The 22,531-nt window shown below is 44.4% G+C and overlaps 1 long non-coding RNA gene across 1 annotated transcript in view; it reads left to right on the forward strand.

Annotated features, from left to right (window-relative positions):
• Positions 1-22,531, forward strand: part of LOC129639322 (uncharacterized) — a 64,018-nt gene that overhangs the window by 32,477 nt on the left and 9,010 nt on the right. The gene's annotated exons all lie outside the window — the stretch shown is intronic.

A 22,531-nucleotide genomic window follows, 5' to 3' on the forward strand; every position in this document is an offset into this window, starting at 1 on the left:
CAGGCCTCCCTGTCCATCACCAACTCTCAGAGTTCACTGAGACTCACGTCCATCGAGTCAGTGATGCCATCCATCCATCTCATCCTCTGTCGTCCCCTTCTCCTCCTGCCCCCAATCCCTCCCAGCATCAGAGTCTTTTCCAATGAGTCAACTCTTCGCATGAGGTGGCCAAAGTACTGCAGTTTCAGCTTTAGCATCATTCCTTCCAAAGAAATCCCAGGGCTGATCTCCTTCAGAATGGACTGGTTAGATCTCCTTGCAGTCCAAGGGACTCTCAAGAGTCTTCTCCAACACCACAGTTCAAAAGCATCAATTCTTCGGCACTCAGCCTTCTTCACAGTCCAACTCTCACATCCATACATGACCACAGGAAAAACCATAGCCTTGACTAGACGGGCCTTTGTTGGCAAAGTAATGTCTCTGCTTTTGAATATGCTATCTAGGTTGGTCATAACTTTCCTTCCAAGGAGTAAGCGTCTTTTAATTTCATGGCTGCAGTCACCATCTGTAGTGGCACTGATAACTGAAAACGATTGAAGCTTGTTTTTTGGCAGTTCTTTTCTTCTGGCTATATTACTGTGTTGTTCATGTCATGCCCTGTGAAGTTAGGTCAACAACTTGGTATATGGTTAAATTCATGTGTTGCATTTTGTCTCCATTTGTATTCCATTTGGTGTCGTGCTTATGGAAAACACTTATGTTGCTCCAGAGTAAAAGTAGCCCCGAGTGGTAATCTTTCCAACAGGGACAATCCCTTTGTCCAGTGGGTAGGACTCAGTGCTTTCACAGCTGAGGGCCCGGGTTCGATCCTTGGTTGGGAAACCAAGATCCCACAAGCAATTCGATGTGGCCAAAAATAGTAACTAAAAATAATCATTCCAGCAGCCTGGGGTCTAGCACACCAAAAACACTCAAATATCCATTGGCTTTTATGATCTGTGTATATGGTTTTTCTAAATCATCCACTGGGGGGATGGTTCTCACAAAGCCAAAGGTATGGAAAGGACAATGGAGTGCGTGAAAGTTAGCTTGATTGAGAATTTTTAGGGTGCTTTGTAAAGGAAAGTTCAGAAGGCATATTTCAATATCCCTAATCTAAATCCTCCAGCTTCACCCAGAGAAGCTGGTCCAAAATTGGCCAGGATGCTAGAGAAACAAGAGTCCCTTATCTCCAATTAATTGTACCCTGGCTCTGAAATCTTCCCCTTGTCTTTTTTTAATATTATTGTAGAGACTGTCAAAGTTTATTCTTCTTTAAGAAATGAAACATCTTTTTTTATTGAGGTGTAATTGACATACTATATTTCAGATACACAACATAATGATTTAATATTTGTAGCTATTGTGAAATGATCACAATAGGTCTAGAAAACATCCACCACTACACATAATTATGAGTTTTTCCTTGTGATGAAAACTTTTAAGATGTACTCTCAGCATCTTTCAAATATGCTGTGTATGATATCCCCATGACTTAGGAGCTTCCCAGGTGGTGCTAGTGGTAAAGAACCCACCTGCCAATGCAGGAGAGATAAGAGAGCTGGGTTCGATCCCTGGGTTGGGAGGATGCCCTGGAGGAGGACATGGCAACCCACTCCAGTATTCTTGCCTGGAGAAGCCCATGGACAGAGGAGCCTGGCGGGCTCCAGTCCATAGGGGCGCAAATAGTCAGACGCCACTGAAGCGACTTAGCACAGTACACACATGACTTACTTATTTTATAAAGATGAAAAAATTAATAGCTTCACAAATAAATGGAAAGTTTCATTTGAGCCAACCTGAGGATGATAACCTGGGAGACAGCCTCTCAGAGAGCTCTGAGGACGGTTCTGAAGAGGGGAGGGGAGGGGAGGCCAGTATGTCTGTGACTTTAGAATTCGGTGGGTACAGTCAAGCACACATCTTGCTGGAAGGTTACTGCTCTTCATTCGGGAACAGACATCTGAGTTAGTGGTTTTAGTGCTTTTCCAAGTATGGGAAGATGCAGGAAACTGGGTTCATAAAATTTGCACCCGAAAACGCCTAATGGTACCTGGCATCAGTTTTGTCAGTTTTCCCAGAGGACAAAATTCCTCACTCTGATCTTCACCCTGAATTCCTTTTAGGGTATAGTTTAGGTCAGTGACTGCAGTGGCTCACAACTGGATTCCGGTAGGACTGGACGGTGGGCAACAATCTTTGTTCTACAAACTCCTCCCTTTAGGTCTTAACTTTGGCCAAGGTTTGAGAGGCATTTTGTGACCAATGTGGCCCACAACACTAGGAATGCTCATCCCCAGGTCAGGCCAGGATTTCTTTGATAGGACCCTGCATGTGCTATTAGTGGACTAGGCCCTTCTGACATTAGCCCCCAGCCTCTAGATGGCCTGTCTTGCTGGTCTGTTACAGTCAGGAAATGATTCCCTCTTGTTGCTTCTTCCCATAGCTAGAGTTCTGCTATTACCATCATTGATCTTTGAGAGCTATCTATTGGGTGAATGGTTTCAAGTCACTTAGTTATTGTTTGTATCAGAGGCCCAGTCACACATCTGGTAATGCAAGAAACTATCATGTCGTCAAATAGGCAGGATATGAACAGTATAGCTAGTGAGACTAGTAAGGTCTTAAGCAAGTATTTAAGGTGAGAACTTCTGGTAGGTATGGCTCCATATCTCCTCAGGTCCTGTGACCTGGTCTGTTCTGTACCAGTCCGTATCTTTAAGGGAAATGATCTATTGGTGTTGCGCATCAGTTTCACCAAAGCTCTATGCACATGCAGGGTACGTGGCGAGTCATGGTGATCCCATGCAGAATTGAGAGAGGTGTGTTATCTTCTAAGGAGTTTCCATGGCTGGCACTAGAAGAAGAATAATTGATCTTTGTAGTTGAGCAGGTGTTTCTGCCGTTGGGGAGGTCAGGTTAATGCATAGTGCAGATGAACAGTGCACACTAGAGGGCAGGGAAAAATATTTCTGTTTTACTCGTCTTACCTTAAAATATTAATTTTATTCAGTCAGCCTGAAAGTTGGTACCTTTTGAGCTCCTTCACCCATTTTGCCCCTACCTCAACACAGAAAATGATCTTAAGGATTCTTGGGAAATGGAAATGAACTGATGTCACTTCCCTGTTTCTATCTGTTCAAGGGCTTTCCATCCCATGCAAGGAATAATTCAATTTTCTATCTCACACACACACACACAAATCCCACTAGAGCTCTACTTGTCCTGGTGTCTTTTCTAATTCATTTCCCATCTCCCTGCCTGCTCTATGCCCCTGTAGTCTCCTGCTACTCTTGTGATTGCTGTAACCTACAAAGTTTATTTCCACCTTAGAGTTGGTATTTGTTGATCCCTCTTTGCAAAGCTCACCTTGGGTTCTTTGCACAGTATCTCCCCGCTTGCAATCCAGTCTCTGCTCCCAGGTCTCCTACTCAGAGGAGCATTTGTTTTTTTTTTTTTAATTAGTTTTTATTGGCATATAGTTGCTTTACAGTGTTGTTTTAGTTTCTACTGTACAGAAAAGTGAATCAGTTACTGTAGACATTTATCTGTGTTTTTTGGACTTCCTTTCCATTTCCATCACAGAGGTGTGTTTCTGATCTTCCTCTGGTTGTTTAGTTTCTAAGTGGTGTCTGACTCTCTTACAAACCCATGGACTGTAGTCCAGCCTCTGCTGTCCACAGGATTTCCCAGGCAAGAATACTGGAGCGGGTTGCCATTTCCTCCTCCAGGGGATCTTCCTGACCCAGGGATGGAAGTCGCGTCTCCTGCATTGCAAGCGGATTCTGTACCACTAGTGCCACCAGGGAAAAGCCTCCATTCCCTTGTTGTTGTTGTTCAATTGCCAAGTCGAGTCCTACTCTTTGCAACCTTATGGACTGGATGGGAAGCCTTCAATTGATGAGTGCGGTGACCCAAAGACAAAAGAGCAGATAAAACCAAGGAGGGTCTTGGAATGCAGGAACAGAAAAACCAGATCCTTATCATCCTTCCCTCCCCATGTTGTAACTATTAATGGAACAGTATAACCTGTCCCTCCTTCTACCCCATTGGGAGAAGGTATTTGCCCTACTCTTCCCCAACCCAGCATACATGCCTCATCCAATCAGCAAATGACCTGCAAGACACCTATCCCACACCTTGTACCCTGGGTATAAAAGTGGACTAAGGACCCCTGTTTGGTTCTCCCTTGAGCTGGCCTGCTGTTCTAACAGCGTCTCCCATTCTAATAACCTTTATTCTTTATTCTGTCTCATGTCTGGAAATTCTTTTCCAACCTGCGCCTGGGCCACAACAATGAGGAGGTTGAAAAGCTGAAAGCTGAGTCAAATAGTCCTAAGGCTTTAGGATCTATGATGATATCTGTGCAGAAAAACAGACTGTCATAGAGACAGTCCCTTCTTCTTAGGGGCAGTTTGAGCCCTCATTAAAGCTACGAGTAAAACTTTAAACCAACTGTCTTGTGTTTCCTGAGTTAGCTCACACGGGTGTCTTTTAATAATGTCATTAGACTTTTCAACTTTTTCTGAAGATTGGGGTCTCCAGGAACAGTGTGATATTCTATTCCTAGAGCTTTTGCCACCCCTTGAGTTATAGCAGATTTAAAGACGGAGCCATTGTCACTCTGAACTTTAGAGTTTAAGACCCCACTTACATCATGAGAAGTCAGTATAGTAAAATTTTGCCCATTAGTAAATTTATGAGCTTTAGGCATTAGCAAAATAGTAACAACTGCCCTTATACAATGTTGCCATAGCCTTTTTTTCAGTAACAACTCTGATCCTGTGGGCAAGCTCAAAGTTGGAGCCTGTAAGAGAGCAGCTTGAAGAGCCTTAAAAGCTTCACTTTTCACTTTCATGCACTGGAGAAGGAAATGGCAACCCACTCCAGTGTTCTTGCCTGGAGAATCCCAGGGACAGGGGAGCCTGGTGGGCTGCCATCTATGGGGTCGCACAGAGTCGGACATGACTGAAGCAACTTAGCAGCAGCCGCAGCAAAAGCTTTTTGAGTCTCTGGGGACCAAACCAACTTGTTGGTTTGGGCCTACTAAGTCTCAGTTATAAGTTTATATAAAGGCTGGGCAAGATCCCCATAACCCAGAATCCAAATGCGGCAATAGCCTGTAATGCCCAAGAATCCTCTCAATTGTCTTAGTCATATTAGGTTCATTTAGGAATTTCAGACAATAAAGGATTAGACACTTATTATTCATATATCTTGAACAAGTCTCCATTTATCATTTGACTTTTTTCCACCCAATATAGGAGTGTTGTCGGGACTGTTACAGGGAATTAATAGCCCCTGCTCCTTTAAATTCTCAATGATGGGTTTTAACCCTTCCTTAACACCTCAAGTTTAATGGATACTGCTTTTGATGTGAAAATGGGTGAGGGTCTTTGAGCTTGATAAAGATAGGAACAGCATTGTGTGCTCGACCCACAGTTTTTCCATCAGCCCACACTTTAGGATTTACATTTTGTTCAATTAATGGGAGAGAAAGAGCAGAGGCCTGGACCCTGCTCAGTATATCCCTCCCCAGCAGCGGTGAGGGAGACTCTGGCACGATTAGAAACTCGAGAAAACAGCACAGAGTCCCAGTTGTAGCTTAAAGGATGACTGACATAATAGCATTTGGCTGGTCCAGACAGTCCAATTATGGTAGTAGATCCAGAGGAAAGTGGACCAGGGGCTTCAGTGAGCACAGAGAAATTTGCCCCAGTATCCAAAAGAAATCAACTAATTGGCCCTCCACAGTTATTAATACATGGGGTTCCTCAGGTGTAATTAGGATAGGAGTTTGTGTGGGGACCCCTGGGCACCTTCAGTCCTGATTGTCCTAAGAGCCTGACCCCTGGGGCCTACACGTCGAAGGGCAGTCTCTTCTCCAGTATCGTCCTTTGCAGACCGGACCTGGAGCAGAGGGCAGCTTAGATGCCTGAGGGCAATCCCACTTGAGATGCCCCTCCTTTCCACAGTAGTAACAAGCCCATCCCTTTTCACCTGGGTCCCTCTGGGCATTTTTCTCAGGCTGTTTCAGAGCAGGTCTAACAGCCATTGTTGAGGCTTCAGTCTTTCGCCTGGTTCTTTTTTGCCTTTTATTTTCCTCCTCATATTCTCTACCATAATATACCATCTGAGCCAGCTGCAACAGTTTTTAAAAAAACTGATTTGGTCCAAACGCCCCTTTTTGTAACTTACGTCAGATATCTGGAGTCGACTGAGTGAGAAATCTATCTTTTAAGACCATTTCTCCCTCTGAACTTTCAGGCTCAACATCAGTAAACTTGTAGAGAGCCTCCAATAATTATTTAGGGATTTACCAGGAGTTTCCTTCTGTCCCTATTCTTTGTCAGTAAACTTAGCCCAGTCTTAGCACATGCTCACTTGAGTGCTTCAAGAATACATTCAGCAAAGTGGCTCTGTTATAGGAACTGCTTGGCTCCCAGTAGAGAGGAGGGCTATTTCGAGCTCCCTCTTTCCTCTTATCTCACGTTCAAGCCATTCATCTCCAAGAGTAGTAGCTTCCTCCCAAACTCAAGTTTTCAAGTCAGAAGTCAGCGTCTGTCCCAAGACATGCATTACATCTCTCCAAGTAAGCTCATAGAGTAAAGTTAGTCCCATAAAGTCTTGTATGTACTTTTTGGATCCTCTTGATAGTCTCAACCACAATTGGTACTGTTTGAATTTCTACTGAGACTGAGGCAACCCCTCCTAGAAGGGTGCCCTGACTCCCAGCCTGTTCAGTTGGGAGCCCCAGGTTCAGGGGCAAAGTAAGAGAACAGGAGGCAGCTGAAGGTTTCACACCCAAATCTGTACCCTTAGGACATAAGGCTGGCATGTCTCGCAGAGAGATCAAGAGCAACACATATGGCACTTCTGCCCATTGCTCTTGTTTTCTACAGATCTGGTCTAGTTGTAAAACAGTATCATAATTGAGACACCCTTTAACAGGCCAGTGTTCCCCGTCTTCTAAAGGATACCATAGCCACTCATTATCACAGAAGAAGATCAGGAGTGTCTTTTTTAAACTCTGGGGATCAAACTTGTCCTAGTTTTAAAAATATATTTTAAAGGAGTGGTTTTTGGAACTGCTAGTTCCCATCTGGAAGAGAGAAAAAAAGCAGCATCCACAGCCGTGGCTTTTTTCCACCAGAAGCGTCCTTCCGTGCTCTAGATGGGGGTGTAGACAAAGCTTTCCTTCCCTGGTTGGGCTTAGTCTGTCCCTTACTGATGCAGGCGTCTTACTCATCCCTCCCGGTTCTACCACTGAGGCGGGGTGGAGATGCACCAGGGGTAGACCGGATGGCATCCCAGACTGACTGAGTTCCATACCAACAAGACCTTTGTTTGATTTGTCCTTTTCTCTGATGCTGCCTGGGTTGGACCAGAGTAGTTTTCCCAGAATGTTTCCCAAGCTAGGACTCCTAGGGGAAGCATCCATCTTTCATGTGCCTATGCACATTCCTGAGTACAGTCCTGACCGCAGTAGAAGCAGTGAGTCATAAAGGGACGAACAACAATCACGATATCCCTTCTGAGTGTCACCACGCGACTATATGTGATAACAAAAAGGGTGGTGGAGGGTTGAGTGAGGAAAAAATGATTTTTGTCCTCCAGTTACCAGGGCCAATCCTTCCAGTTCATTTCCACAGATTCCACAAAAGGAAAATCTAGGGAGTTGAGACAAAAGCCATCAGAGAGCCTTCTCTGGTCCACTAAGAGCTAGCATTTCCTATCTGACCAGATCCTGCAATTCCCGAGCTGTGTCCTCAAAAACCTCATGGTCACTAGTATTGGAGCTTCAGCTTCAGCATCAGTCCTTCCAATGAATGTTCAAGACTGATTTCCTTTAGGACTGACTGGTTTGATCTCCTTACAGTCCAAGGGGCTCTCCAGAATCATCTCCAACACCATAGTTCAAAAGCATCAATTCTTTGGTGCTCAGCTTTCTTTCTGGTCCAACTCTCACATCCATACATGACTACTGGATAAACCATAGCTTTGACTAGATGGACCATTGTCAGCAAGGTAATGTCTTGCCGGGGTCCAGCCCCAGCTGATCCAGGGTATTCGAAGGAGAGACGGCATAGGCGAGGGTCAGGAAACAACTGCTTAATTAAATGTTAATTAAGGATACAAAGAGTAATAGAATGAGGATAGCTCAGTAGGAAAATTCAGTGGAGAAAAGAGGCTGAGTAGCTTGGTTTACGCGGGGGACCAATAAAACTTCAAGACAAGAAGCTTGCACCACTTACGTAGGCTGCAGGCGTCCTTCCGTTCTCCCGGAGGAGAGGAGACACTGAGGCCTCCCCGGTCGGATCTTAGAAGCCCAGGCATAATTAGTAAGCATGGTGGGTTCCGCGCTCCAGATGGAGACTCAACCAGAGTGAGAGAGAGAGAGAGACATGGGGAGACCAGTCTTTCGAGGAACTGATCCCAATTCTTTATTTTCCATGGTCTACTTTTATACACTGAGATGTTATGCAAAAGTCACGCGGGGTCAGCAGTCCTGACTTTTATCAAAGTCAGGTGCTTCATACAAATGTATACAGAGGTCTTAGGGGTGTTACATCATCTTCTGGCCGGGGGGCCTGCTGACAATTTACGACCCTCTCCTTGTGACAGCGGTCAGTCAACCAGGACACTTATTTCTCCAGGGGTGATTATTCTTAAAACAGACGCCACCCAAATAAAGTTACATTCCTATAGGGTGAGGGTGTAGTGGGTTTTAGTTAAGGAAAGAATTTACTTAGCCTAAGGTCTAATGTGATTTATATCAAAGGTTAATACTTATTTCTTTTATATATTCATTAATGTGTGTAAGGGCAGGGGATGTGGAGACTTAGCAGTAAACATTGGCTCAACAAATGAAAAACCCTTCACCAATACAATTTCTAATCAGCCCATTACACTTATACTAATAATTTTCTAACTTTTCTAAAGAACCTGTTTTTAGAAGGTTTAAAGTATCTCGTGCCTCTCACAGTTGGGAGGCTGTGAGCAATCACATGTAGCCGGACAAGCCTGTCAGGCAGGCTAGAGGATTTCCAAAGGAGTTTGTAGGTTAAACACTGTCACACCCAGGAATTATTAACTGGAGCTGTAAGCTAACTCTTTTTTCAGAGAGAGGTGGTGGGAGACAGCCCCCCGTAAAGTCAGAGGTGTAGGTGAAAGCACAAAGCAGAAAGTAGACAGACTCTGGTTTTGGGGGTAGATGCTCGAGAATTTCCAGGGAGACTCCTGAGGCTCGATCCCGCCTTTGCGTATGCCGAGCCTCCTTCCTCATGACCTTTGTCATGGGCGGAGTGCCTCATGCCGGCCCCCAACAATGTCTCTTTTTAATATGCTATCTAGCTTGGTTATAGCTTTTCTTTGAAGGAGCAAGTATCTTTAATCTCATGGCTGCATCATCATCTACAGTGATTTTGGAGCCCAAGAAAATAATGTCTGTCACTATTTCCATTGTTTCCCCCTCTATTTGCCATGAGATGATGGGAACAGACGCTGTGATCTTAGTTTTTTGAATGTTGACTATTTTTTTAAATTTAATTTTATTTTTTAACTTTACAATATTGTATTGGTTTTGCCATATATCAAAATGTATCCGCCACTGGTATACATGTGTTCCCCATCTTGAACCTTCCTCCCTCCTCCCTCTCCATACCATCCCTCTGGGTCGTCCCAGTGCACCAGCCTCAAGCAACCAGTATCGTGCATCGAACCTGGACTGGCGACTCGTTTCATGTATGATATTACACATGTTTCAATGCCATTCTCCCAAATCATCCCACCCTCTCCCTCTACCCACAGAGCCCAAAAGACTGTTCTATGCATCAGTGTCTCTTTTGCTGTCTCATATACAGGATTATTGTTACCATCTTTCTAAATTCCTTGTATATGCGTTAGTATACTGTATTGGTGTTTTTCTTTCTGGCTTACTTCACTCTGTATAATAGGCTCCAGTTTCATCCACCTCATTAGAACTGATTCAAATGTATTCTTTTTAATGGCTGAGTAATACTCCATTGTGTATATGTATCATAGCTTTCTTATCCATTCATCTTCTGATGGACATCTAGGTTGCTTCCATATCCTGGCTATTATAAACAGTGCTGCGATGAACATTGGGGTACACGTGTCTCTTTCCCTTCTGGTTTCCTCAGTGTGTATGCCCAGCAGTGGGATTGCTGGATCATAAGGCAGTTCTATTTCCAGTTTTTTAAGGAATCTCCACACTGTTCTCCATAGTGGCTGTACTAGTTTGCATTCCCACCAACAGAGTAAGAGGGTTCCCTTTTCTCCACACCCTCTCCAGCATTTTTTGCTTGTAGACTTTTGGACCGCAGCCATTCTGACTGGCATGAAATGGTACCTCATAGTGGTTTTGATTTGCATTTCTCTGATAATGAGTGATGTTGAGCATCTTTTCATGTGTTTGTTAGCCATCTGTATGTCTTCCTTGGAGAAATGTCTATTTAGTTCTTTGGCCCATTTTTTGATTGGGTCATTTATTTTTCTGGAGTTGAGCTGTAGGAGTTGCTTGTATATTTTTGAGATTAGTTGTTTGTCAGTTGCTTCATTTGCTATTATTTTCTCCCATTCTGAAGGCTGTCTTTTCACCTTGCTTATAGTTTCCTTTGTTGTGCAGAAGCTTTTAAGTTTAATTAGGTCCCATTTGTTTATTTTTGCTTTTATTTCCAATATTCTGGGAGGTGGGTCATAGAGGATGCTGCTGTGATGTATGTCGGAGGGTGTTTTGCCTATGTTCTCCTCTAGGAGTTTTATAGTTTCTGGTCTTACATTGAGATCTTTAATCCATTTTGAGTTCATTTTTGTGTATGGTGTTAGAAAGTGTTCTAGTTTCATTCTTTTACAAGTGGTTGACCAGTTTTCCCAGCACCACTTGTTAAAGAGATTGTCTTTAATCCATTGTATATTCTTGCCTCCTTTGTCAGACAAAGATAAGGTGTCCATATGTGCGTGGATTTATCTCTGGGCTTTCTATTTTGTTCCATTGATCTATATTTCTGTCTTTGTGCCAGTACCATACTGTCTTGATAACTGTGGCTTTGTAGTAGAGCCTGAAGTCAGGCAGGTTGATTCCTCCAGTTCCATTCTTCTTTCTCAAGATTGCTTTGGCTATTCGAGGTTTTTTGTATTTCCATACAAATTGTGAAATTATTTGTTGTAGCTCTGTGAAGAATACCGTTGGTAGCTTGATAGGGATTGCATTGAATCTATAAATTGCTTTGAGTAGTATACTCATTTTCACTATATTGATTCTTCCACTCCATGAACATGGTATATTTCTCCATGAATTAATGTCCTCATTGATTTCTTTCACCAATGTTTTATAGTTTTCTATATATAGGTCTTTAGTTTCTTTAGGTAGATACATCATCATCTACAGTGATTTTGGAGCCCAAGAAAATAATGTCTGTCACTATTTCCATTGTTTCCCCATCTATTTGCCATGAGGTGATGGGACCAGATGCCATGATCTTGGTTTTTGAATGTTGACTTTTAAGCCAGCTTTTTCACTCTCCTCTTTCACTTTCATCAAGAGGCTCTTTCGTTCTTCTTCACTTTCTGCCATAAGGATGGTGTCATCTGCATATCTCAGGTTATTGATATTTCTCCTGGCAATCTTGATTCCAGCTTGTATTTCATCCAGCCCAGCATTTCACATCATGTGCACTGCATATAAGTTAAAGAAGCAGGGAGACAATATACAGCCTTGATGTACTCCTTTCTCAATTTGGAACAAGTCTGTTGTTCCATGTCCAGTTCTAACTGTTGCTTTTTGACCTGCATACAGGTTTCTCAGGAGCAGGTCAGGTAGTCTGGTATTCCCATCTCTTAAATTTTCCACAGTTTGTTGTGACCCACACAGTCAAAGGATTTGGCATAGTCAATGAAGCAGGAGTAGATGTTTTTATGGAATTCCCTTGCCTTTTCTATGATCCAATGGATGTTGGCAATTTGATCTCTGGTTCCTCTGCCTTTTCTGAATCCAGCTTGAACATATGGAAGTTCTTGGTTCACGTACTGTTGAAGCCTAGCTTGGAGAGTTTTGAGCATTACTTTGCCGGCATGGGAAAAGAGTGCAATTGTGCGGTAGTTTGAAAATTCTTTGGCATTGCCTTTCTTTGAGGTTGGAATGAAAACTGACCTTTTCCAGTCCTGTGGCCACTGCTGAGTTTCCCAAATTTGCTGGCATATTGAGTGCAGCACTTTCACAGCATCATCTTTTAGGATTTGAAATAGCTCAGCTACAATTCCATCACCTCCACTAGCTTTGTTCGTAGGGATGCTTTCTAAGGCCCACTTGACTTCACACTCCAAGATGTCTGGTTCTGGGTGAGTGATCACACCATTGTGGTTATCTGGGTCATTAAGATCTTTTTTGTATAGTTCTTCTGTGTATTCTTGCCACTTCTTAATATCTTCTGCATCTGTTAGGTCCATACCATTTCTGTCCTTTACTGTGCCCATCCTTGCATGAAATGTTCCCTTGGTATCTCTCTCTAGTCTTTCTCATTCTGTTGTTTTCCTCTATTTTACTCAAGTATATTTTATTAACTTTAATGATATATTTTAGTATTTAAAGTATAAACAATATATTTTACCTATGTATCCAGAATACTATTATTTTAACATGTGAGCAATAAAACATTATTGAAATGTTTTATAATCTTTTTTCATACTAAATTTTAAATTTCTTTGTGCATTTTATACTTATGGGACATCTAAATTTGGACTGCTGCTGCTGCTGCTAAGTCACTTCAGTGGTGTCCGACTCTGTGCGACCCCAGAGACGGCAGCCCACCAGGGCACCCCATCCCTGGGATTCTCCAGGCAAGAACACTGGAGTGGGTTGCCATTTCCTTCTCCAATGCATGAAAGTGAAAAGTGAAGGGGAAGTCGCTCAGTTGTGTCTGATGCTCAGCGACCCCATGGCCTGCAGCCTTCCAGGCTCCTCCATCCATGGGATTTTCCAGGCAAAAGTACTGGAGTTGGGTGCCATTGCCTTCTCCGAAATTTGGACTAGTTATATTTAAAGGCTGATAATCCCACATGCCTAGTGGCTACTGTTTTGGACAGTTCTGTTTTATGAGAAGGCCCTAGAAATCTGTATGTTTAAAAGCATCCTCAGTGATTCTTATCAAGAAAGTCTGGAAAATGCTGCTTTAGGGTATGGTGGACACTGAACAGTGAGGTTTTAGCCATTTTGGTGGCCTCACAGACACTTATGTAATGTTGGAGGGGAAGAGGCTTTGGATGTCATGTGGCACAATTTCCCCCTTTTACTGAGGAGAGAACAGAAGTAATTGATTTTCCAAGTCACATGATCTGTTGCAGTCAGAGCTGGAACTAGAATCTGTCTCCAGATGTTATATTTTTATTCTTTACACTGCATTTATGTGTGTTCTTCAGGCTGTCTGAATTATGTGGGGGAAAAATCTGTCAAAGTGATATCTGGTGTACCAAACCTCAACCCACATTTGATTTTGAGGCAATAGAAGGTACCACTTACTGAGTGCCTACTATGTACCAGGCACTGTACTGTGTGCAACTTACATGTTAAGTTTAAACCCTCACAATGAACGTGTAAATATGTCCATTTTAAAGATGAGAAGAGTAGGAACATCTTCAAGTTCACAAATGATAAGTGTCCAGGAGGGGCTTTGAACTAGGGTCTGGCTCCTAGGCCATGTCTTTCCCAACATGGCCTAATCCTCAAAGACAGGATGTCTTGTCTACTCATGGCGCTGAGGCAAGGGCTGGAGGTTCTAACAGTGCACCAAAATGGAGGAATGATCTTCCAGCATCATGTGACCCAGTCACTGCCGCCATGGCTCTTCCTTATGTTTGGGAGCATTTTCTATGACAGCCCCCCTCTTCTGAAGGTTGCCAACCCCCTTCACCCCCTTGCTGTGGACATGATCTTCCAGTTCTCACAGCCCTCATTGCAAGGATGGGAGAAGTCATCCTGTCCTTTGCCTCTACCCTAGCCACATCTCTATTCATAGCTCCAGTGTCTAAAGCTCTGGGGGTTGGATTCTCAGGTTCTCAGTTTGAATTGTAGCTGGGGAAGATTCCACACATACAGATTGTCATTCCTTGAACTGGAAAATCCATCCGCTGGAGGAACATGGTGAGGTTGCCATGCCTCTGTATTTGGCTTGGCAACCACCTAGAGGACCTTTCAACTCTTTGAGGTTGGTATAACCTAGAACCTAGTCATCAGTTGGGAATGGAGTGTTTTCAGGAAAATGAAATTGTCATGTTCTGATTCGTATACACACACAGAACTCAGGAAAATGTGTGTGTGTGGAGCGGCTTGATGGAAGTCTTAGAATTGGTATACTGTGTTCAGAATAAGCAAGGTCACTCTTCTTCCACTTTATAGAAAGATGGGGTGCTTAGAGCAAACACATGTGTAACCTCCACTCATACCCCAACCTTTTATAAATGGATAAAAATAGGTCAAAATCTGCAACAAGTGATCATGGAAATGAGCCTTAGGAGAGAAAGTCAAGAACAGCACAAAGAGGTGTAAGTATCAAAAGTGGGGACAGGGGACTTCCCTGGTGGTCCAGTGGTTAAGACTCCCTGCTTCCACCACAGGGGTCATGGGTTCAATCCCTGATCAGGGAACTAGAATCCCACATGCTTCATGGCACAGCAAAAAAAAAAAAAACAAAAAAACAAAAAAAACACACAAATAAAAGTGGTGACAACCACAGGTCTTTGCCCTTGGGACTGAGTAAAGGGACTGACCACGGGGATAGTCTCCAGGCCAGACCAGCAGCACCAGCATCAGCATCTCTTGGGAGTTTGTTAGGAATGCAAATTCTTGTGCCTCACCCCAGACCTACTGTATCAGACCCTCTGGGGTTGGAGTCAGGTGGTCTTCGATTTAATCAGTCCTCCAGGTGATTCTGATACTGTTTTTGGACAGTAGTTGTCAACTATTGGCAGATTAGGCTTGTACCATAGGGGCATTTTGGGGAAAAATGCCAGGCCTTACCTCTGAGACATTCTGATTTAATTGGTCTGGAGTGGCGCTTGGGCAAATGTACATATTAAAGCTCCCCAGGCGATTTTAATGTGCAGCCAAGGTTGAGAACCACTGCTTTAAGAAATGATGTCCTCGATCCTGGGCCCAGCTCTGCCCCACCAGCTGTCTGACCTCAGACACTTCACATATCTGCACGTCAGTTCTTGTATCTGTCAATAGGCCCTGAGAAGCCAGCTGTTGTCACTGATCTCTAGGACACTGTCCAGCTCTAACAAACTTGGGAGCACTAGCAGGTGGTGCCTCTAAAGCTTCCTCCTAAATCCTTGCCTAGTGCTACTAACTGGGGGTCGTGGCTGGAATCCAAGGCAACCACGAGGCATCCAGCCCTTTGTCCACCTGTATGGTCAGGCCCTTCAAGATGGCTGTGCCCTTGCTCTCTGTCCATCCCCTGCCCAACCAGGGCCTGCTTCACCTGTATCTCAGGCAGAGGTCTGAACTCCCTACCCATTTGCCCCAGGCCCCAGCTGGTGACTGTTCTCTTCCAAGGTGCAATGAGGGGCGTGCCTCTTTGCTAGCTTCCCTGGTGACTGATGAGCCCACCTGAAGTCAATGCCCTTATAACCTGTAACCTCCCCGCCCACCTCACTACGCCCCACCCCCACCACACACCCCACGCCCTGCCGGCTGCCATGTTCTGTCCACTGTCTGTCACTGCACAAGGTGGGGTGTTGTTCCAGGCCCTTGCTTCAGACAGGTAGGCTCCCCCAGCCATTCAACCATGTCATCTCTGTCGCCAACTCCTATCTCTTTCTTTAGTCGCGAAGCTGGGCAAGTGCAGGAGTGCAGCCCCCAAATTGGTGGGCCAGTACCCTGGAGACTGAGGAAACTCCCGTGAGCACTGAGTCGTTGGGAAATACAGGACAGAGAATGGAAATTTGCAGGGTGCCGGCTCACTTGTGGGGCCCAAAAGTTCCAGGAGTGACCCTGCAAGTCACTGGGAAACCCCAAGGTGGCTGTCCACTAGCCTGTGGGGCCCTGTGGTTGCTGTCCTTGCTCGATGGAGGTGCCTCTGGGCAACAATGGCCTCTAATGGCTTTGCTGTTTATCAAAGCGAGCCTCTTGCAATTGATTAAGCTAGCTTTCTAGAAGGAATTGGTATTTCTCTGATGCCTTTGAGATATAAATAACCTACCTGGGCTCTCTGGAACTTCAATCTTGTATGAGCTCTAAGAGTAAAGGGGAAACAAAAAGACCTTTCAGGTAAACTCTATTAGGAATAATTATATTTTGTGAATGTCTCTCTATGGTAGTCTCTCCAGATTTTGGTTACTTGAAACTAAACTACTTCAAATGAAGAGAATTCCTGGACAATCGGAGTCATTTCAAATAGGATAAACTATTAGAACATTAATTGGCTGGGTGCATCTGTGTACCTACCTTTGCCTGCTGTGGAGAGAAGACCAAAGCTTAAATTTTCCAAGCAGGAAATGCATAATTACTTGCTTATTTGTTTTTTTTTTTGCCAGACATTAAGGTTTTTAAGGGTTAAGATTATTCAGTTCAGTTCAGTCTCTCAGTCGTGTCTGACTCTTTGCGACTCCATGAACTGTAGCATGCCAGGCCTCCCTGTCCATCACCAACTCCCAGAGTTTACCAAAAATCATGTCCATTGAGATGGTGATGCCATCCAGCCATCACATCCTCTGTTGTCCCCTTCTCCTCCTGCCCTCTATCTTTCCCAGCATCACTGTCTTTTCCAATGAGTCAGCTCTTCACATCAGGTGGCCAAATTATTGGTGTTTCAGCCTCAACATCAGTCCTTCCAACGAACACCCAGGGCTGATCTCCTTTAGGATGAACTGGTTGGATCTCCTTGCAGTACAAGGGACTCTCAAGAGTCTTCCCTAACACCACAGTTCAAAAGCATCAATTCTTTGGCGCTCAGCTTTCTTTATAGTCCAACTCTTACATCCATACATGACTACTGGAAAAACCATAGCCTTGACTAGACGGACCTTTGTTGGCAAAGTAATGTCTCTGCTTTTTAATATGCTGTCTAGGTTTGTCATAACTTTTCTTCTAAGGAACAAGCATCTTTTAATTTCGTGGCTGTAGTCACCATATGCAGTGATTGTGGAGCCCCCCAAAAATAAAATCAGCCACTGTTTCCACTGTTTCCCCATCTATTTGCCATGAAATGATGGGACTAGATGCCATGATCTTGGTTTTCTGAATGTTGAGTTTTAATCCAACCTTTTTGCTCTCCTCTTTTACTTTCATCAAGAGGATTTTTAGTTCCTCTTCACTTTCTGCCATAAGGGTGGTGTCATCTGCATATCTGAGGTTATTGATATTTCTCCTGGCAATCTTGATTCCAGCTTATGCTTCATCCAGCCCAGCGTTTCTCATGATGTACTCTGCATATAAGTTAAATAAGCAGGGTGACAATATACAGCCTTGACGTACTCCTTTTCCTATTTGGAACCAGTCTGTTGTTCCATGTCCAGTTCTAACTGTTGCTTCCTAACCTGCATACAGGTTTCTCAAGAGGCAGGTCAGGTGGTCTGGTGTTCCCATCTCTTTCGGAATTTTCCACAGTTTATTGTGATCCACATAGCCAAAGTCTTTGGTATAGTCAATATAGCAGAAATAGATGTTTTTCTGGAAATGTCTTGCTTATTCGATGATCCAGTGGATGTTGGCAGTTTGATTTCTGGTTCCTCTCCCTTTTCTAAAACCAGCTTGAACATCTGGAAGTTCATGGTTCATGTATTCCTGAAGCCTGGCTTGGAGAATTTTGAGCATTACTTTACTAGCATGTGAAATGACTGCAATTGTGTGGCCGTTTGAGCATTCTTTGGCATTGAGAGGCTTTTGGGGAATTTGGTCTGAGTCTTCTGAAGAGTTCCACCACAGCCACTTTGTGTCCTGTGTGCTTAGTCGCTCAGTTGTGTCTGACTCTTTGTGACCCCATGGAGTGTGGCCCACCAGGCTCCTCTTTCCATTTAATTCTCCAGGCAAGAATACTGGAGTGAGTTGCCATTCCCTTTTCCAGGGAATCTTCCTGACCCAGGGAACTCCTGTGTTATGCGCAAATTCTTTACCATCTGAGCCATCAGGGAAGCCCTACCTAAAAGTAACGTGGGAATTATGCAGGCCTAATGCCTGTGTGTTAGTCACTTAGTCGTGTCTCACTCTTTCTGACCCCATGGACTGTAGCCCACCAGGCTCCTCTGTCCATTTTAGAGGCGCATATATGGTCAGTTGACCAGACTTATTTTGCAAATTAGTCTTGATTTGGCTGTTTGGTGGAGATGAGGGTAATTTTAGAGCAATATCATATTTTGCTGCTGTTGCTGCTAAGTTGCTTCAGTCATGTCTGACTCTGTGCGACCCCATAGACGGCAGCCCACCAGGCTCTGCCATCCCTGGGATTCTCCAGGGAAGACCGCTGGAGTGGGTTGCCATTTCCTTCTCCAATGCAGGAAAGTAAAAGATGAAAGTGAACTCATTCAGTCGTATCTGACGCTTTGCAAAGCCATTGACTGCAGCCTACCAGGCTCCTCTGTCCATGGGATTTTCCAGGCAAGAGTCCTGGAGTGGGTTGCCATTGCCTTCTCTGAATATTATATTTTAGTGGATGTTAAATTCTAGTTCTGTTAATTGAGGTCTGTGTCTATGAAGGTTATTGTGTTAAGAATAATTTGGCCTGATGTTCTGGAAAGAAAATGGTCTAGTGAAATTGTCACAGAATATAACTGCTCATGAAGTGCAACATTGCTTTAAGTCTTCTGTTAAAAGCACATGTACATGCTTGTGTGACAATTGGGTATAAGTGATAACATGTTGGTTCTCAGTGATAAAAAGAAAGTGTTTCCTCATCAACATACCTCTGAGCCTCCTCATGAGATCTGAGTAATTTTCCTGCAACATGAATAACTAGCGAAATACAGAGGAGACCTCGCACTGAGGGACATAATCTGAACCTGGGGTAACCTGGGGTAGGAGCCAGCACCCCAGCATCAAGGGATGGGTATTTTGATCATCACTGCTTTCTGATTTGGAAGATGTGACATCAAAAGGGGAACTGATCGAAAAATCTGCACATATTGGGCAGGGGGAGTCATTCTGGTTTACACATGGTTTCACATAAATTTTACTGACCAGAGCAACCGTTCTGTCATCGTTCAGATATGCATTGTACATCTGCTTTGGCCATTGAGGAAGGAATCATTTTGAAAGTCAAAACAGAATAGTTGTGGTTTATACATCCAACGTAGAACTAGGTGACCACTGTATGTGTGATTTTAGACATGTTCTTGTATCATTGAACAGTTGAGTTTTCTGCACTGTGTTCCAGACGAGGACAAAATTCACAGGCAGGTGTGGTTTATCTTAGAATGTGCTTACTGCTTGTATTATGCTTTCTGGTCATCATCTCCCCTGTGTTGTGCCTGTTAGATGTCTTACATTTTCTCCCTTGTCTGAGGGAGGAAATCTGTTTGTAGATGGAGCAGCAACACTGGCCTTACTGCAAGATATGTCTGATTGTGGGTGATCAATGAGATGCTGCTGTTGTCCTCCTCAGGACTTCCGTGGAACATTGACGTGGCTAATGTGACAATGTAGGAACTACTGAAAGTGGAGGGGAGGCGGAGACTCACCGTTTTCTGGTTCCATGTGCCAATACATCAGAAGGACCCTGTAGGTAAATGTCACTGTACAGCTGACAGCCCATGAGCCCCCTGGCCTCTGTTGTGTGGAATGGAATAGGCTGGCTTCTGGATACACAGTTCCACCTAATGGCATTCAGTTCAGTTGCTCAGTCATGTCCGACTCTGCGACCCCATGGACTGCAGCACACCAGGCCTCCCTGTCCATCACCAACTCCCGGAGCCTACTCAAACTCATGTCCATTGAGTCGGTGATGCCATCCAACCATCTCATCCTCTGTCATCCCCTTCTCCTCCTGCCTTCGATCTTTCCCAGCATCAGGGTCTTTTCCAATGTGTCAGTTCTTTGCATCAGGTGGCCAAAGCATTGGAGTTTCAGCTTCAGCATCAGTCCTTGCAATGAATATTCAGGACTGATTTCCTTTAGGATGGACTGGTTGGATCTCCTTGCTGTCCAAGGAACTCTCCAGAGTCTTCTGCAACACCACAGTTCAAAAAGCATCGATTCTTTGGTGCTCAGCTTTCTTTATAGTCCAACTCTCACATCCGTACATGACTACTGGAAATAATGGGATTAACTGGTTTTTATTTTGAAAGACCTAATGGGTTCACCCCTAATGGCACTGAGCATAACATGGGGGTGCAGACCTGTGCCATGACAGCTGAGAAGACTAAGCCAGTGAAATGTTTCTCTTAGAGCCAGGGGCCTACTCCTCCCAGGGGGGTGACTCTGGGTTTGTGTCCAGCAGGGGTGGCCTGTCTGTATTGTATTTGTGGTATCTGGTGGAAGTGTCCCCTCTACAAACCTGACCCCAGCAATATCACAGAAGAGGGGCTGGCCAAGATTGTCTGGGTCATGTGGGGTGTGTTGGAGAGGAGTGTATGGTCAGGCCCCTCTAGATCCCTGTGGTCCTGCTGTCTGTCCCTGCCCTGCCTGACCAGTGCCTGCTGCCCCTGCACCCTACTCACACGACTCACCTTCCTAGTACTTTCCCCAGACCCCAGCTGGTGATTATTCTTATCAAAAGGGTTACGAGGAGAGGCCCCCTCCCCCTACTGGTTTCCCTGGTAACTTATAAGCCCACTTGATGTCAATTTTGGCTGTAACAGGCACCCTCCCCCTCCCCGGAGGAGTGAAGCCTGCCACCATGCCCTGCCTCCCATCACCCCACACGGTGGGGTGTTCCCCCAGGACCTTGCTTCAAGCAGGTAGGCTCCCCCATCCATTAAACCATGATGTCTCCATCATGCACTCCGGGCTGTTTCTTTGGTCTTGAAGCTGGGTACATTTAGGGACTATAGGCCTGCGGGGTGCAGCCCAACACCACCCAAAAGCTCTTCCATTCCATCCCTACCTCTAACTTGTAAAACATCCTTTGGTTCATACTTCTGCTCTTTGTGAAATCAGTATGTTTAGGCGCTTCCTTTTTGTTCAGAAGAGCTGCAACAAGTCCCTGTGAGGGTTCAGAAGGCAGTTCCTCAGCAGTCACACCCCTTCGAACATGTACATTGTTCCATGTACAGTTCTAATTGTTGCTTCTTGACCTGGTTCCTCAGGAGACAGGAAAGGTGGTCTTGGTATTCCCATCTCTTCAAGAATTTTCCAGGTTCTTGTGATCCACACAGTTAAAGGCTTTAGCATAGTCAATGAAGCAGATGTTTTTCTAGAATTCCCTTCCTTTCTCTATGGTCCAACGGATGTTGGCAATTTGATCTCTGGTTCCACTACCTTTTCTGAATCCAGCTTGTGTATCTGGAATTCTCAGTTCAAATACTGCTGAAGCCTAGCTTGAAGGATCTCGAGCATAACCTTACTAGCACATGAAACAAGCAGAATTATACAGGAGTTTGAACATTCTTTGGCATTGCCCTTCTTTGCTATTGGAATGAAAACTGACCTTTTCCAGTCCTGTGGCCACTGCTGAGCTTTCCAAATTTGCTGACATATGGAGCACTTTAACAGCATCGCCTTTTAGTATTTTAACTAGTTCAGTTGGAATTCCATCACCTCCACTAGCTTTATTCATAGTAATGCTTCCTAAGGCCTACGTGATTTCACACTCCAAGATATCTGGCTCTTAGGTGACTGACCACACCATTGTGGTTATCTGGCCGGTTAAGACCCTTTTTGTACAATTCTTCTGTGTATTCTTGCCAGCTCTTGTTAATCTCTTCTGCTTCTGTTAGTTCCTTACCGTTTTTGTCCTTTATAGTGCCCATTCTTGCATGGAATGTTCCCTCGATATCTCCAATTTTCTTGAAGAAATGTCTAGTCTTTCCCATTCTCATGTTTTCCTCTACTACTGTGCATTGTTCATCTAAGAAGGCCTTCTTATCTATTCTTGCTCTTCTCTGGAACTGTATCACCATGTGATTAAATTAAGCATGGTCTTTGACCCCTACATAGGCACAGGGCACCATGGGACCTCTAAGGAGGAGTGTCCATCTCAACCAGCAAGCATGGGCAGGGAAGGAGGAAGACTTTCTGAAAGAAGGGACATGAGCCTCAGCTGTATCCTAAAGGGAGAGGAGGCCAAGAGGAGGAGGAATGGTATTCCAGGTCCAGGAAATAGGAGGAGCGAGGCTTGAAGGCTCCTGTATGCAAGAATTTAAGAAGCGCTGTATTTAGTCAGAGCATCAGCAGACATAGAGAAGGTTAGAGGAAAAGTTGGAGAAGGAAATGGCAACCCACTCCAGTATTCTTGCCTACAGAATCCCATGGACAGAGGAGCCTGGTAGGCTGCTGTCCATAGGGTCGCACAGAGTTGGACACGACTGAAGCGACTTAGCATGCATTGGAGAAGGACATGGCAACCCATTCCAGTATTCTTGCCTGGAGAAACTGAGGGACAGA

Source organism: Bubalus kerabau, chromosome X (assembly GCF_029407905.1).
Source record: "Bubalus kerabau isolate K-KA32 ecotype Philippines breed swamp buffalo chromosome X, PCC_UOA_SB_1v2, whole genome shotgun sequence".
In the NCBI taxonomy this organism is placed as follows: domain Eukaryota; kingdom Metazoa; phylum Chordata; class Mammalia; order Artiodactyla; family Bovidae; genus Bubalus; species Bubalus kerabau.